Source organism: Hyperoodon ampullatus (assembly GCF_949752795.1).
Source record: "Hyperoodon ampullatus genome assembly, chromosome: 4".
NCBI lineage: Eukaryota > Metazoa > Chordata > Mammalia > Artiodactyla > Ziphiidae > Hyperoodon > Hyperoodon ampullatus.
The window spans coordinates 51,931,794-51,949,110 of NC_136917.1; positions in this window are offsets into that span (position 1 = coordinate 51,931,794).

A 17,317-nucleotide genomic window follows, 5' to 3' on the forward strand; every position below is an offset into this window, starting at 1 on the left:
CAAACCTTCCACACTCTGTCCCCTGCTACTTACTGGCTGCTATCAAGAAAACAAGAGTGGCCACCTCCAAACTGCAAATGCTCCCTGTGTCTGCACCCATCTGCCACCTGCCCTCTTCCACAGCAGAGAACTAACTGCCCTCCTCCTATTTAAGGCCAGTCCCCAACATGGGATCTGGATCCCCTACCTCCCGACTTCCCAAAGCAGTTGCCACTCCTTAGGCTGTTTCAGTGTGTCTGGAGTGATCAGTCTCTCTTTCACCTCTGCATCATTCTCTCCAAAACACATGTTGGCTCTAGTGAAGAAGAGGGACCAGTGCTGTTAAAAGGAGACATAAGAAATATCAGGAAGGTTTCCCAGAGGAAGCAGTTGTTGAACAAGATCTGAAGAATGAGAAGGAGTTAACTGAGAAAAAAGGGAAAAAATAATATCCCAGGCAGTGGGACCCTGCTTGTTCATAGATCCTATGAAAAAACAAAGAGTTCACATGGTACTTTGAAATTCAACTGTTAGAATCACCCAGGTATTTTTATTTGCAAACATAAATTCTGAAGAAGGATAGTCTTCCAGATACATAACAACCAAGTAATCTACATCTGTTAGCTGTCTTGATCCATTCGGGCTGCTATAACAAAATCCCACAGAGTGGGTGGCTTATAAAAAACAGAAATGTGCTTCTCACAGTTCTGGAGGCTAGAAGTCCAAGATCAGGGTGTCAGCATTGTCAGGTGAGAGCCCTCTTCCTGGTCACAAACTTCTCATTCGACCCCCACATGGCAGATGGGGCTAGGGAGCTCCGTGGGGTCTCCTTGAGAAGGGTGCTAATTACATGAATGAGGGCTCTGCCCTCGTGACCTAATCACCCCCCAAATGCTCCACCTCCTAACACCGTCACCTCGGGGGTTAAGATTTCAACATATGAATTTTGGAGGGACACCAACACTCAGACCATAGCAGTAGCCAATATCCACGTGTGGCAATTTTAACTAAAATTAAATAAAATGAACTATCCAGTTCCTCAGTTGCACCAGCCACATTTCGTATTGGACAGTACAAAGAGAGAACATTTCCATCACCATACAAAGGGCTAGTGGACCTTGCTGATCTAAACCACTGGAAGCAGGGAAGTGAATAGGAATTTGGGGTTCTGTTCGATTTTATTTGTAAATACATTTTTTGGATTAATTATAGAAGATCAGTAAACTAATGATCTGTGGTTAATATTACAAATTTGGTGAACAATATTCTTCAACAAACATGTTAAGAAATGCTGTTTTACCTATAAGCAGCTTCAAAGTTACAGGTCTACAATCCTTGGAAGATAACTATTCAACCCAATCACTGAATATTACCAGAATTTTCTTTGCCCTTTTTAAGTAAACACTTAGAAATGCAACTTTTTACTGATAAGATAATCAGTACATATTTAACTCAAATTTTGTGGTTCCCAGGTTGTCAATATTCCCTATCTTTTTCCTTTATGTCTCTAAATAAAAGATAAAGAATAACCCTAACTCGAAACGCTTATGTCTAAAGCACCTTTACTCAGTGCTTCTCATCCGGTTCCACAGAACTTGTTGCCTGTGGTTTCAACTATAACTTTAAGCAAAGCTCTCTTGGGAGGTTTAAAATAGTATTGTTCCAAAGCTGTGAGGTGAAGGAACATGGTAACTGCAAGGCCAAGGTGGCTGGAGTGCAAAGAGGAGGAGATGGTTGAGATAAATCGGGAGAAACAGGCATGGAGAGGTCTATCTTTAACCTAAGGAACACTAAGAGGCCCCTGGAGGATTATAAGAGTACAAGGAAGACCTCCTAGAAAAATGGAAATAAAAACAAAAATAAACAAATGGGACCTAATGAAACTTAAAAGCTTTTGCACAGCAAAGGAAACCATAAACAAGACCAAAAGACAACCCTCAGAATGGGAGAAAATATCTGCAAATGAAGGAACTGACAAAGCATTAATCTCCAAAATTTACAAGCAGCTCATGCAGCTCAATAAAAAAAAAAAAAAAAAAAAAATCCAATCCAAATATGGGCAGAAGACCTACATAGACATTTCTCCAAAGAAGATATACAGATTGCCAACGCACACATGAAAGGATGCTCAACATCACTAATCATTAGGGAAATGCAAATCAAAACTACAATGAGGTATCGCCTCATACCAGTCACAATGGCCATCATCAAAATATCTACAAACAATAAATTCTGGAGAGGGTGTGGAGAAAAGGGAACCCTCTTGCACTGTTGGTGGGAATGTAAATTGATACAGCCACTATGGAGAACAGTATGGAGGTTCCTTAAAAAACTAAAAATAGAACTACCATACGACCCAGCAATCCCACTACTGGCATATACCCTGAGAAAACCATAATTCAAAAAGAGTCATGTACCAAAATGTTCATTGCAGCTCTATTTACAATAGCCAAGACACAGAAGCCACCTAAGTGTCCATCAACAGATGAATGGATAAAGAAGATGTGGCACATACATACAATGGAATATTATTCAGCCATAAAAAGGAACGAAACAGTTATTTGTAGTGAGGTGGATGGACCTAGAGACTGTCATACAGAGCGAAGTAAGTCAGAAAGAGAAAAACAAATACTGTATGCTAACACATATATATGGAATCTAAAAAAAAAAAAAGGTTCTGAAGAACCTAGGGGCAGGACAGGAATAAAGATGCAGACACAGAGAATGGGCTTGAGGACATGGGGAGGGGGAAGGTTAAGCTGAGATAAAGCGAGAGAGTGGCATGGACATTTATACACTACCAAATGTAAAATAGGTAGCTAGTGGGAAGCAGCCACATAGCACAGAGAGATCAGCTTGGTGCTTTGTGACCACCTAGAGGGGTGGGATAGGGAGGGAGGGAGGGAGGGAGATGCAAGAGGGAAGAGATATGGGGACATATGTATATGTATAACGGATTCACCTTGTTATACAGCAGAAACTAACACACCATTGTAAAGCAATTATACTCCAATAAAGATGTTAAAAACATAAAATAAAATAAATGGCATCACAAAAAAAAGAAGAAAAAAGATGTGGCACATATATACAATGGAATATTACTCAGCCATAAAAAGAAACAAAATTGAGTTATTTGTAGTGAGGTGGATGGACCTATAATCTGTCATACAGAGTGAAGTAAGTCAGAAAGAGAAAAACAAATACCGTATGCTAACACATATATATGAAATCTAAAAAAAAAAAGGTTCTGAAGAACCTAGGGGTGGGACAGGAATAAAGATGCAGACATAAAGAATGGACATGAGGACACGGGGAGGGGGAAGGGTAAGCTGGGAAGAAGTGAGAGAGTGGCATAGACATATATACAGTACCAGATGTAAAATAGATAGCTAGTGGGAAGCAGCGGCATAGCTCACGGAGATAACTCGGTGCTTTGTGACCACCTAGAGGGGTGGGATAGGGAGGGTGGGAGGGAGACGCAAGAGGGAGGGGATATGGAGATATATGTATATGCATAACTGATTCACTATGTTATACAGCAGAAACTAACACACCCTTGTAAAGCAATTATACTCCAATAAAGATGTTAAAAAAAATAAAGAGTACAAGGAAGAATGTGGAAGCAGGAAAAACTTAATCAAATTGGAGTTTTCAGAAGATGACTCTTGTTGCCGTGCCGAGAAAAATTACGAGAAGAACATGGATGAAGACCAGAAAAATGCAGACAGACCCCTTAGGAGGCTCTCTCTCATAGTAGAACTTGAAGGCGGGCTGTGGGTCACCAGCCAGAGGGTCACTCCTTCTCCCAAATTAAAAGTAAGACACCATCCTCACAAGTGTGGAAATAGTTATAGGGAAACAAGGCAAAATATTTAGAAGTCCAACAATCCCACAAAACCTGGAGTGTGTGGTCATTCCCACAGTAGTAGGCTTACTGTAAATACTTATTACAAATATTTTTATTATAGATATTCAGAGTAATTTATTACTTGAAGGAGAATTCTTGTCTAACAAGCAGGTCAACTCCTATCAGGATTCCAAAACAAAAGCTTCTTGTCGTCTTGAAATTTTAATCCAGTGGAGACTGCACAACTTCCCCCTGAAATATTAAAGCCACTCTACCTTTGTCGTCTAGACTTCACTCTCCCCCCTTTTAAAGAAATACTATGGAAATGTCCTTTTAGAAAAAGAGACAAATAAGACTGGGCCATTTATAATCCTGGGATCCTACAGGTTTTTTTTTTTTTTTTTTTTTTTTTGCCCTGAATGATGCTTTAAAAGAAATTAAGTAATCTTTTTAAATCAGAAAATTTCAGAGAGAAATCTGAAATGTTTTCTCTCCTGAAAAATCAGACCTGGCAACACGAGGGCTTTCTTTCACAAGACAACCATCAGAGAACTGAGTGCAAATCTGTGCTTTCAGACCTGGAACCCCTCTCCAGCTCACTAAAGTTTCCACCACCCACACCATCTAGGCGTCTGAATTCATACACGCTACACCTCCTTGGTGTTAGCATCGGCAAGGTATGTTAGTCTCTCGCCCTCTGCTGACGATTCCATGCAACTGCACAAAACTACCAAATTATTGCAGCCTGTTGATTGGAATACTTCGGTAGGTCAGCCACTCAAAAAACAAAATTCTTTACCAAAACAAAAACAAAAATTCCTGACCTCCTCCCAACATCAGATGATATGTATTCAAAAAACGCAAACTGAATTTGGTTTTCACAGAGCACCATTTGAAAGGTGCACAGGAATGCCTGTGCATTCATCAAATACAAATCGCTTATTTCAGTTTAGATTTATTTGTGAAGAGAATTCAGAATTAGTTCATTTACATAACAAAGCTTTAATTTTTTCCAAAAATAGCGTATGCAATCATTTCCCACCATATTCCTGAATATGATTAAGGCACATTAATTTCATCCCGAAGTTTCCGTGAGCTACACTGCACTTAATCATCCCAAAGATTGTGATGCTAAACTAATGTCACAACTCAGTGCTCACAGTAGCCATCACAGGGGTCAAAACAAAACAAGAGGCTCTTTGTCACTGAGCTGCTGCCAAATGCATCCCTCCAAGCAGGGGAAATCACCGCCTCACAGGGCATCCCCAATCTGCGTGCAGAGATTTTATAGCCCACTGCAACTTGATGTACTTCAGCAGCTCTATTTGGAAAGTCATATATTCAATTAAAGAGATTCCTATTCTACTTTTTACCACCATTCTCTTCTCTCTAAAAGACAAAATATGACAAGAAAGCAATGCTTTGATCATACCCTGTAAGTTAATCACCAATTCCCAACTAGCAACAGGAACAGCCAAAGAATACAAAAAGTTACAATTTTTGCAGCTGAATTGGAAGTCTAGGGGTAATTGCCAAGTGCACCCAATCAAAGACTCCCATGGAAATATGATAAAACCCACAGGTGTGTATGACCAATCCGAATTAGCAAAAATGGAGAATTATCATTCTTACAGAAATTCTGTTTCATGCATTTCAAGTACAGCGTGGGATCCCAGCAGAGCTTTGCCCTATTAAGCAATTAATTAATGTAGAAAATAAATACTTCAACTATATATATTTGCTTGCAATGAATGTACTTTCATCTTTTAAATCCCCAGTTTCCTGGGAGTCCCTGAGACATTTTCAGGGGGTCTACAAGATCAAACCCAATTCTTAGTAATACTAAAATATTATGTGCCTTTTTCACTCTCATTTGCTCCTGAGTATACAGTGGACTTTTCTAGAGGCCACATGATGAGTGATACGTCCACAGACTGAATGCAGAAGCAGACCAAGAGAATCCAGCTGTATTCTATGAAGCCAGGCTTTAAGGAGATTTGCAAAAACGTGGAAAAATACCACTCTTCTCACTAATTTTTTTTTTCTCCTTTTGGCCACGCCACGCGGCTTGCAGGATCTCAGTTCCCGTTGAACCCAGGCCCAGGCAGTGAAAGCCCAGAATCCTAACAACTAGGCCATCAGGGAACTAAATTTTTTTTATTTTAGAAAGTATAGTTATTTCTTATAAAAGTATTGCTTAACATTAACATGTAGTGGGTTATTATTTCTTTTAAATTAATTAATATTTTAAAATGTTCTCAGCTTTAGTTTTGAATAAGGTCAATTTCGGTAGATATAATCACATAAACAAAAAGCTCTGTGGGGTCCTCAATAATGGTAAAGGGGTCCTCTCAGACCAAAAAGTTTGAGAACCACTGTTTTAAACAGTTTTCCTGCTGCTTCCTAGATTAAGCAAACTCTCAGAAAACTGGTTTTACCTTAAACAATCCTTTTTGCATCACTGATGAAAAGTGTGGGTCAAGTGTTCAGAGTTCAGCGCTTCAAGGCTCCAGCCGACCCAGGATCCACGTCCACTCACCAAACCTACAGTCTTCACTTCTTCAGCTGAGGAATTCCATTCCATCCCACTTGCTAAAGGCCATGCTTTAGAGTGATTATAATAATCACAGCCCATCATTTTTTAAGATTTGATGAGGCTTACCATTTGCCAGGCATGTAGCCTTCCCCATCCCATTCATGAATTCTTAAAAAGTGCTTAGGACAGTGCCTGGAGTGTGGTGAGCCCTCACTAAACATTAGCGATGATGGTGGTGATGGTGGTGATGTTGGTGGTGAGAGTTGCCTAACAATAATCCTGTGAGGGATGTACTGGTATTATTCCTCGTTTACAGATGAGGAAACTGAGGCACAGAAATGTTACCTGCTCAAGTTCACCCAGGTAGTAAGTGGCAGAATTGGCATTCCAATCCAATTCTACCTAAGTCTTAAGTCCACGGGCCAAACACTTCTGCCGTGCTGTACACCAGCGTTTCTCACACTTTACCATGCAGATGAATCATCTGCAGTCCTTGTTAAATGCAGATTCCGATTCGAGGGTCTGGAGTGGGACCTGGGATTCTGCATTTCTAACAAGCTCCCAAACAGTACCCACGCTGCTGGTCCTCCTTCCACAGTTTAGAAGAACATTGTACACCTCCTCTCATGGGCATCTTTAACCATTTCTTATTTCTGTGTTCATTTTCTTCTGTCTATACTCAAACATGCTTAACCTAAAAGTGTTTTTCATCCACATCCCATTCAACAAACATCCCTGACCTTCATTCAACTTTTATTTTGTATGTTAGTCACTGATGCCCACAAACTACCTTTTTTGTTGTTGTTGATGTATAGTTGATTTACAATGTTGGGTTAGTTTCAGCAAAGTGATTCAGATATATATCTATTCTTTTTCAGATTCTTTTCCCTTATAGGTTATTACAAAATATTGAGTAGAGTTCCCTGTGCTATACAGTAGGTCCTTGTTGGTTATCTGTATTCTATATAGAAGTATGTATATGTTAATCCCAAACTCCTCATTTATCCCTCCCCTCCTTTCCCCTTCGGTAATCATGTTTGTATTCTATGTCTGTGGGTCTATTTCTGTTTTGTAAATAAGTTCATTTGTATCTTTTTTTTTTTAGATTCCACATATAAGCGATATCATATGATATTTGTATCTTTTTTTTTTTAGATTCCACATATAAGCGATATCATATGATATTTGTCTTTGGCCTACTTCAGTTAGTATGATAATCTCTAGGTCTATCCATTTTGCTGCAAATGGGAAAAAACAAAAACAAAAAAACCCAAAAAACTACCTTTAGAACAAACACCACAATCATTCTTTTCTCCATCAGCTGAACTAGTGTTTTGAGCTGCCCACAAGGGGCACTGCCTGTCCATTAGTAGTTCAGGTTAGGCAGCAGCGTTGGTAGAGCTGTGGAACTGCATGATTACATGAACATATTATTAAAAATGAATGGGAATTGGAAAAATTAAAGTGCAGGTGGTGACCAGAAGCATAAGTCTCAAACAGAGCACAAGTGATACAGCAATAACCATGATTAAGTAGGCCAAAATGAAAACTCTTTGGCCTTAGTAGAGGCTTCATGACAATCAGCTGTGTTTGTTTATGAAAAACAAGAAAATTAAGACCTTGTCTGATTCCAAGAAACAGATTGAATATTAATTCTAAAGCCAAGTTATTATTGGGTAATTTATAATATTTATTAATTGCACCTTGAACAGAGCTCTGTCTCATCGTAGGTCACCTCCACACACACCTCTGGCAAAAAAGTCTCTTAAGCAATGGTATTGCACATAGCACACAGTAAGAAAGAATGAATTCCTGTATGATGGAATCTAGTAGGATGCCATTTTAAATCACATACATGTATATAGTTTACTTGTAAATTTGGATAAAGACATATATGGAAGGGTGTTCACCAAACCACTGAGTTATTTTTACAGTAAAGCAGGGCTGCTGTTGAGAGGGGACCCCAAGGAGGGGATATCTAGGTTCTGGTCAATATGATGGGAGAAATAACCACTTCATATGAGAAAGAGAGACAGTGTTTATTACATTTGCCCTATTCACCAGGGGCCTCCCTTTGATAACTCATTACCTACTGTTACCATTATTGGAAAGAAAGCCTATTTTGGAGACAGGTTAATGAGTTGGAGTTCAAATGCTGAAGCCAGACTACCTGGGTTCAAATTTTAGGCCTACCACTCACTAGTCATGTAAACTTGAATCCATTACTTCATGCAGTGGAATGTTCAAGATTGGGTGGGACAAGATCTTGAAATAGATGACATGAAGAACTCAAAGCCTCAACCTGATTCAATTATCCATGTAATTCCTGAGTCCACATAACACAGGAAATGCAAACGACGGTAGCAAGATTTAAAGCCAATTCACTGATCTCCAGTGTCATTTGGCATTTATGCACAGGAATAGCTCTTTCTAAAAAATAATTGGCTGGTTCTGAGTAAAGAATATACCCAAGGATGTTGGGAAGGGCCTGGCTTAGATCAGTGACATGAGATCCTAAGGATGCCCCTTTCTCCCTAACCTATGCCCTGTCCCATACAAGAATAAAAGAGAACACTGAAGCACCATTTTAAAGATGCAGATCAGGTGATAACACAGAGAATTACTTATGACATAATAGAAAAAGAAAAAGAAAATTTACAATGGCATCTAGCGGTATCCTTTCAAAATTATATATGTGTATAAAATGTATTTGAAAGTATGCATATAGAGATATCTGGGAAGTATCATGTCTCTCCTTTCCATGCAGCCTTCCCTCAGAAGCCCAGGAACACTCCTGCCTCTGAGCTTTTAAACCCTTTTCTGGACTTTGTGACTTATACCCCCTAGAGTTTCAGGGAGGTACCTCAACGGCCACACCAGTAAAAGAGGGGGCCTCGGAAAATAGGACCAAGATTCCACCCAACACTTGCTTCACACAGGACAACTCCCCTTTTATCTGTCACAGTTATTGGACTTCTACCTACGATTTCATCTGAAAAAATGTTTTCCACAGCTAAAGTAAGTGCGAACATCATTGGCCGTAACATTAACGTGGTACTTTCTTTACAACGTTTCCAATGATATAGTCTTATATAACATTACAGATGATCTTTTCACCAAAGTGCATGCTGTTTCCCCAGAGTTTCTTCAAAGACCTGACAGGCCCTTCCTACTTCCTTGATTCTCCCACAATTTCTAGACTATCTTCATACTTTTTTTATTTTTATTTTTTTTATTTTTTTTATTTATTTGCGGTACGCAGGCGTCTCACTGTTGTGGCCTCTCCCATTGTGGAGCACAGGCTCCGGACGCGCAGGCTCAGCGGCCATGGCTCACGGGCCTAGCCGCTCCACGGCATGTGGGATCTTCCCGGATCGGGGCGCGAACCCACGTCCCCTGCATTGGCAGGCGGACTCTCAACCACTGCGCCACCAGGGAAGCCCTCTTCATACTTTTTGTTGAATGATTGAAGAGTTCTTTCACTAGGACATCCATCTTTAGGGGAGACTGTCAACTAACCAACACCCCACAAAGTTCCATCAAAGACCAGAACTCAGTGGTCTACAAATCTCCATTGGCTCTGCCCATGACACCTGAAATCCTGTCTTACTATTATCTCCCACCCCAAAGGCACCTCCTTCTCAGAAGCATGTCATGAAGCTATCAACAACCATTCTTCAAATGACATTTGATACCAAGGAATTACCAAATACAATATTATGCTCAAAAGTAAAGTAACTACATGGGCCTGGGCTAAACTTAAACATCAGATACAGAAGAATAGAGAACTGGGCTGTCCAATTTGGAAACCATTAGCCACATGTGATTATTTCTACTTAAATAATTTAAATCAAATAAAATTTAAAATTCAGTCCCTCAGTTGTCCTAACCACATTTCAAGTGTTGAATAGCCACATGTGGCTAGTGGCTCCCATATTGGACAATGCAGATACAGAACATTTCCATCATCACACAAAGTTCTATAGGATAACATTGATATAAAGGCCAACAAGTTTAACGTTTCATAAAGTGTTCTGAAGAACACTAGCCTGGTAAGATGCCATGACTCTGGGTAAATTAATCTGGAAATTTCTGCGTCCTAAACACCCTGCTTTCCATATTACAATATTAATATTATAAAACTCCAACACTGGGGCGCTCCAGGATCGTGATGAGTTACAGTGGGGATAAGGGACGATGGGGGCATCGGCTGCTTCTTCTAGATGCTAGGGAAGGCAGCTGGACCTGGATCCAAAACAGGCTCTCCATATTGACCAGGCCCAGAGGACAACGTCCAGCTGGAGGACTGCGCAGACCACAGAAGGCTGGCCACCCTGTGCCTTTGGATTGGAGAATTTAACCCATTTACATGTAAGCCATGTGGCTGACAGGGTCTTGATGCTCTGTCTGGGTGTCAGGTCTGAGCTTCTGAGGTGGGAGAGCCGAGTTCAGGACACTGGACCACCAGAGACTTCCCAACCCCACATAATATCAATTGGTGAGAGCTCTCCCAGAGAGCTCTCCCAGAGACCTCTGTCTCAGTGCTAAGACCCAGCTCCACTCAATGACCAGCAAGTTCCAGTGCTGGACACCCCATGCCAAACAACTAGCAAGACAGGAACACAACTCCACCCATTAGCAGAGAGGCTGCCTAAGACCATAATACGTTCACAGACAAACCAAAACACACCACCAGACACAGTCCTACCACCAGAAACACAAGATCCAGCCTCATCCACCAGAACACAGGCACCAGTCCACTCCACCAGGAAGCCTACACAACACACTGAACCAACCTTACCCACTGGGGGCAGACACCAAAAATAACGGGAACTACAAACCTGCAGCCTGTGAAAAGGAGACCCCCAAAACAGTAAATTAAGCAAAATGAGAAGACAAAGAAATATGCCGCAGATGGAGGAGCAAAGTAAAAACCCACCAGACCAGGCTTCCCTGGTGGCGCAGTGGTTGAGAGTCCGTCTGCCAACGCAGGGGACACGGGTTTGTGCCCCAGTCCGGGAGGACCCCACATGTCGCGGAGCGGCTGGGCCTGTGAGCCATGGCCACTGAGCCTGCACGTCCGGAGCCTGTGCTCCGCAATGGGAGAGGCCACAAGAGTGAGAGGTCCATGTACCGCAAAAAAAATAAAAATAAAATAAAATAAAGACTATTAAAAGAGACAAAGAAGGACAGTACATAATGATCCAGGGATCAATCCAAGAAGAAGATATAACAATTGTAAATGTTTATATTTATAAACATAAGGCAAATACTAACAGCCCAAAAAGGGGAAATAGACGGTAACACAATCATAGTAGGGGACTTTAACACCCCACTTTCACCAATGGACAGGTCGTCCAAATGAAAATAAATACGGAAACACAAGCTTTAAATGACATATTAAACAAGATGGATTTAATTTATATTTATAGGACATTCCAACCAAAAACAACAGAATACACTTTCTTCTCAAGTGCTCATGGAACATTCTCCAGGATAGATCATATCTTGGGTCACAAAGCAAGCCTTGGTACATTTAAGAAAATTGAAATCATATCAAGTATCTTTTATGACCACAACGTTATGAGACTAGATATCAATTACAGGAAAAAACCTGTAAAAAATACACACAAATGGAGGCTAAACAACACATTACTTAATAACCAAGAGATCACAGAAGAAATCAAAGAGGAAATCAAAACATACCTAGAAACAAATGACAATGAAAACACGATGACCCAAAACCTATGGGATGCAGAAAAAGCAGTTCTAAGAAGGAAGTTTATAGCAATACAATCCTACCTTAAGCAACAAGAAACACCTCAAATAAACAACCTAACCTTACACCTAAAGCAATTAGAGAAAGAAGAATTAAAAAAACCCTCAAAGTTAGCAGAAGGAAAGAAATCATAAAGATCAGATCAGAAATAAATGAAAAAGAAATGAAGGAAATGATAGCAAAGATCAATAAATCTAAAAGCTGGTTCTTTGAGAAGATAAACAAAATTGATAAACCATTAGCCAGACTCATCAAGAAAAAAAGGGAGAAGACTCAAATCAATAGAATTAGAAATGAAAAGGGAGAAGTAACAACTGACACTGCAGAAATACAAAGGATCATGAGAGATTACTACAAGCAACACTATACCAATAAAATGGACAACCTGGAAGAAATGGACAAATTCTTAGAAATGCACAACCTGCCAAGACTGAACCAGGAAGAAGTAGAAAATATGAACAGACCAATCACAAGCACTGAAATTGAAACTGTGATTAAAAATCTTCCAACAAACAAAAGCCCAGGACTAGATGGCTTCACAGGCGAATTCTATCAAACATTTAGAGAAGAGCTAACACCTACCCTTCTCAAACTCTTCCAAAATATAGCAGAGGGAGGAACACTCCCAAACTAATTCTATGAGGCCACCATCACCCTGATACCAAAACCAGACAAAGGTGTCACAAAGAAAACTACAGGCCAATATCACTGATGAACATAGATGCAAAAATCCTCAACAAAATATAGCAAACAGAATCCAACAGCACATGAACGGGATCATACACCATGATCAAGTGGGGTTTATCCCAGGAATGCAAGGAGTCTTCAATATATGCAAATCAATTGATGTGATACACCATATTAACAAATAGAAGGAGAAAAAACATATGATCATCTCAATAGCTGCAGAAAAATCTTTCAACAAAATTCATCACCCATTTATGATAAAAACCCTCCAGAAAGTAGGCATACAGGGAATTTACCTCAACATAATAAAGGTCATATATGACAAAGCCACAGCCAACATTGTTCTCAATGGTGAAAAAATGAAACAATTTCCACTAAGATCAGGAACAAGGCAAGGTTGCCCACTCTCACCACTATTATTCAACATAGTTTTGGAAGTTTTAGTCACAACAATCAGAGATGAAAAAGAAATAAAAGGAATCCAAATCGGAAACGAAGAAGTAAAGCTGTCACTGTTTGCAGATGACATGATACTATACATAGGGAAGCGTAAAGATGCTACCAGAAAACTACTAGAGCTAATCAATGAATTTGGTAAAGTAGCAGGATACAAAACTAATACACAGAAATCTGTTGCATTGCTATACACTAATGATGAAAAATCTGAAAGAGAAATTAAGGAAACACTCCCATTTATCATTGTAACAAAAAGAATAAAATACCTAGGAATAAACCTACCCAAGGAGACAATAGACCTATATGCAGAAAACTATAAGACACTGATGAAAGAAATTAAACATGATACAAATAGATGGAGAGATATACCATGTTCTTTGATTGGAAGAATCAACACTGTGAAAATGACTAAACTGCCCAAAGCTATCTCTACAGATTCAGTGCAATCCCTATCAAACTACCACTGGCATTTTTCACAGAACTAGAACAAAAAATTTCACAGTTTGTGTGGAAACACAACAGACCCTGAACAGCTAAAGCAATCTTGAGAAAGAAAAATGGAACTGGAGGAATCTGGCCCTGTGACTTCAGACTATACTACAAAGCTACAGTAAGCAAGACAGTATGGTACTGTCACAAAAACAGAAATATAGATCAATGGAACAGGATAGAAAGCCCAGAGATAAGCCCACACACCTGTGGTCACCTTATCGTTGATAAAGGAGGCAAGAATATACAGTGGAGAACAGATAGCCCCTTCAATAAGTGGTGCTGGGAAAACTGGACAGCTACATGTAAAAGAATGAAATTAGAACACTCCCTAACACCATACACAAAAACAAACTCAAAATGGATTAAAGACCTAAACATAAGGCCAGGCACTATAAAACTCTTAAAGGAAAACATAGGCATGACACTCTATGACATAAATCACAGCAAGATCTTTTTTGACCCACCTCCTAGAGAAATGGAAATAAAAACAAAAATAAACAAATTGGACCTAATGAAACTTAAACTTTTGCACAGCAAAGGAAAACATAAACAAGAAGAAAAGACAACCTTCAGAATGAGAGAAAATATTTGCAAATGAAGCAACTGACAAAACATTAATCTCCAAAATATACAAGCAGCTCATGCAGATCAACAACAAAAGAACAAACGCAATCCAAAAAATGGGCAGAAGACCTAAACTGTCATTTCTCCAGAGAATATATGCAGATTAACAACAAACACACGAAAGGATGATACATATCACTAATCATTAGAGAAATGCAAATCACAACTACAATGGGGAATCACTTCACACCAGTCAGAATGGCCATCATCAAGAAATCTACAAACAATAAATGCTGGAGAGGGTGTGGAGAACAGGGAACCCTCTTGCACTGTTGGTGGGAATGTAAGTTGATACAGCCACTATGGAGAACAGTATGGAGGTTCCTTAAAAAACTAAAAATAAAATGACCATATGACCCGGTAACCCCATTACTGGGCATATACCCTGAGAAATCCATAATTCAAAAAGTCACATACCACAATGTACATGGAAGCAACCTAAGTGTCCATCGACAGATGAATGGTTAAAGAAGATGTGGCACATATATACAATGGAATATTACTCAGCCATAAAAAGAAATGAAATTGAGTTATTTGTAGTGAGGTGGATGGACCTAGAGTCTGTCATACAGAGTGAAGTAAGTCAGAAAGAGAAAAACAAGTACCATATGCTAACACATATATATGGAATCTAAAAAAAAAAAAAAGGTTCTGAAGAACCTACGGGCAGGACAGGAATAAAGATGCAGACACAGAGAATGGACTTGAGGACATGGGGAGGGGGAAGGTTAAGCTGCGATGAAGTGAGAGAGTGGCATGGACATATATACACTACCAAATGTAAAACAGATAGCTAGTGGGAAGCAGCCACATAGCACAGGGTGATCAGCTCGTTGCTTTGTGACCACCGAGAGGGATGGGATAGGGAGGGTGGGAGGGAGACACAAGAGGGAAGGTATATGGGGATATATGTATATGTATAGCTGATTCACTTTGTTGTAAAGCAGAAACTAACACACCACTGTAAAGAAATTATATTGCAATAAAGATGTTAAAAAATAAAAAAGCTAGAAACAATAAATGCTGGAAAGTGTGTGGTGAAAAGGGAACCCTCTTGCACTGTTGGTGGGAATGTAAATTGATACAGCCACTATGGAGAACAGTATGGAGATTCCTTAAAAAACTAAAAATAGAACTACCATACGACCCAGCAATCCCACTACTGGGCATATACCCTGAGAAAACCATAATTCAAAAGGAGTCATGTACCACAGTGTTCATTGCAGCACTATTTACAGTAGCCAGGACATGGACCCAATCTAAGTGTCCATTGATAGATGAATGGATAAAGAAGATGTGGCACATATATACAATGGAATATTACTCAGCCATAAAAAGAAAGGAAATTGAATTATTTGTAATGAGGTGGATAGGCCTAGAGTCTGTCATACAGAGTGAAGTAAGTCAGAAAGAGAAAGACAAATACCATATGCTAACATATATATATGGAATCTAAAGAAAAAAAAAGGTTCTGAAGATCCTAGGGGTGGGACAGGAATAAAGATGCAGATGTAGAGAATGGACTTGAGGACACGGGGAGGGGGAAATGTAAGCTGGGACAAAGTGAGAGAGTGGCATGGACATATATACACTACCAAATGTAAAATAGATAGCTAGTGGGAAGCAGCCGCATAGCACAGGGAGATCAGCTCGTTGCTTTGTGACCACCTAGAGGGGTGGGATAGGGAGAGTGGGAGGGAGATGCAAGAGGGAGGGGATATGGTGATATATGTATATGTATAGCTGATTCACTTTGTTATAAAGCAGAAACTAACACACCATTGTAAAGCAATTATACTCCAATAAAGATGTTAAAAAAAAAAAAAAACTCCAAGACTCATGCTCTAGCATGAAATAGATCTGAGTTTGAATCCCAGCTGTGCCACTGATTTAGCAATGTGAACTTGAGCAAGTTCCTTCACTTTCTTTGTTTGCGTGTTTGTTTGTTTTATTGGAGTATATCTGCTTTACAATGCTGTGTTAATATCTGCTATACAATGAAGTGAATCAGCTATATGTACACATATATCTCCTCCCTCTTGGACCTCCCTCCCATCCCCCCATCCCACCCATCTAGGTCATCACAGAGCTCCCAGCTGAGCTCCCTGTGCTATACAGCAGGTTCCCACTGGCTATCTATTCTGCACAGGGTACTGTATATGTATCAATCCTCATCTCCCAATTCGTCCCACTCTAGTTTCTTCATTTGATAAATGGGAACAGAACGCCTTAGTATTGTCATGAGAATGAAATGATATAATACATGTAAAATTTAGCAAAGTGCTTCACAAACAGTAAAGTCTCAACAAATGTAAGCTTTGGTTATTAGTTTTTATTTGGTTATATTTTTTTAAAGTGCAAGAAGTCCTATTTAACACAGCATATACCAAATTTACTACCACCAAACTTTTTTAGAATACATGGAAGAGAGAATAATAACTTCCCAAAAGACGTCTGTTCCTAATCCCAGGAACCTGTGAATATTTACCTTACCTAACCAAAGGAACTTTGCAGATATGATTAAGGTAAGGATTTGGAGATGGAGAAATTATCCTGGATTATGCAGTGGGCCCAGTGTAATCACAAAGGTCCTTTATATAAGGAGGAAGTGGTAGGGTTAGAAGCCAGAGTCAGAGAAGGATATGCCATGAAAACAGAAGTTAGAGAAAGAGAGAGAGAAAGATGAAGATGATATGCTGCTGGCTTTGCAGATGAAGGAAAGGGCCAGGAGCCAAGAACTGTGGGTGACCTCTAGAAGCTGGAAAAGACAAGGAAATGGAGTCTCCCCTAAAGCCTCCAGAAAGAATGCAGGCCAGCTGTGACCTTTATTTTAGGACTCTCAATCTCCAGGACTATTGCATGTGTTGTTTCAAGCTGGTAAATGCATGGTAATTTCAATAGCAGCAACAAGAAACTA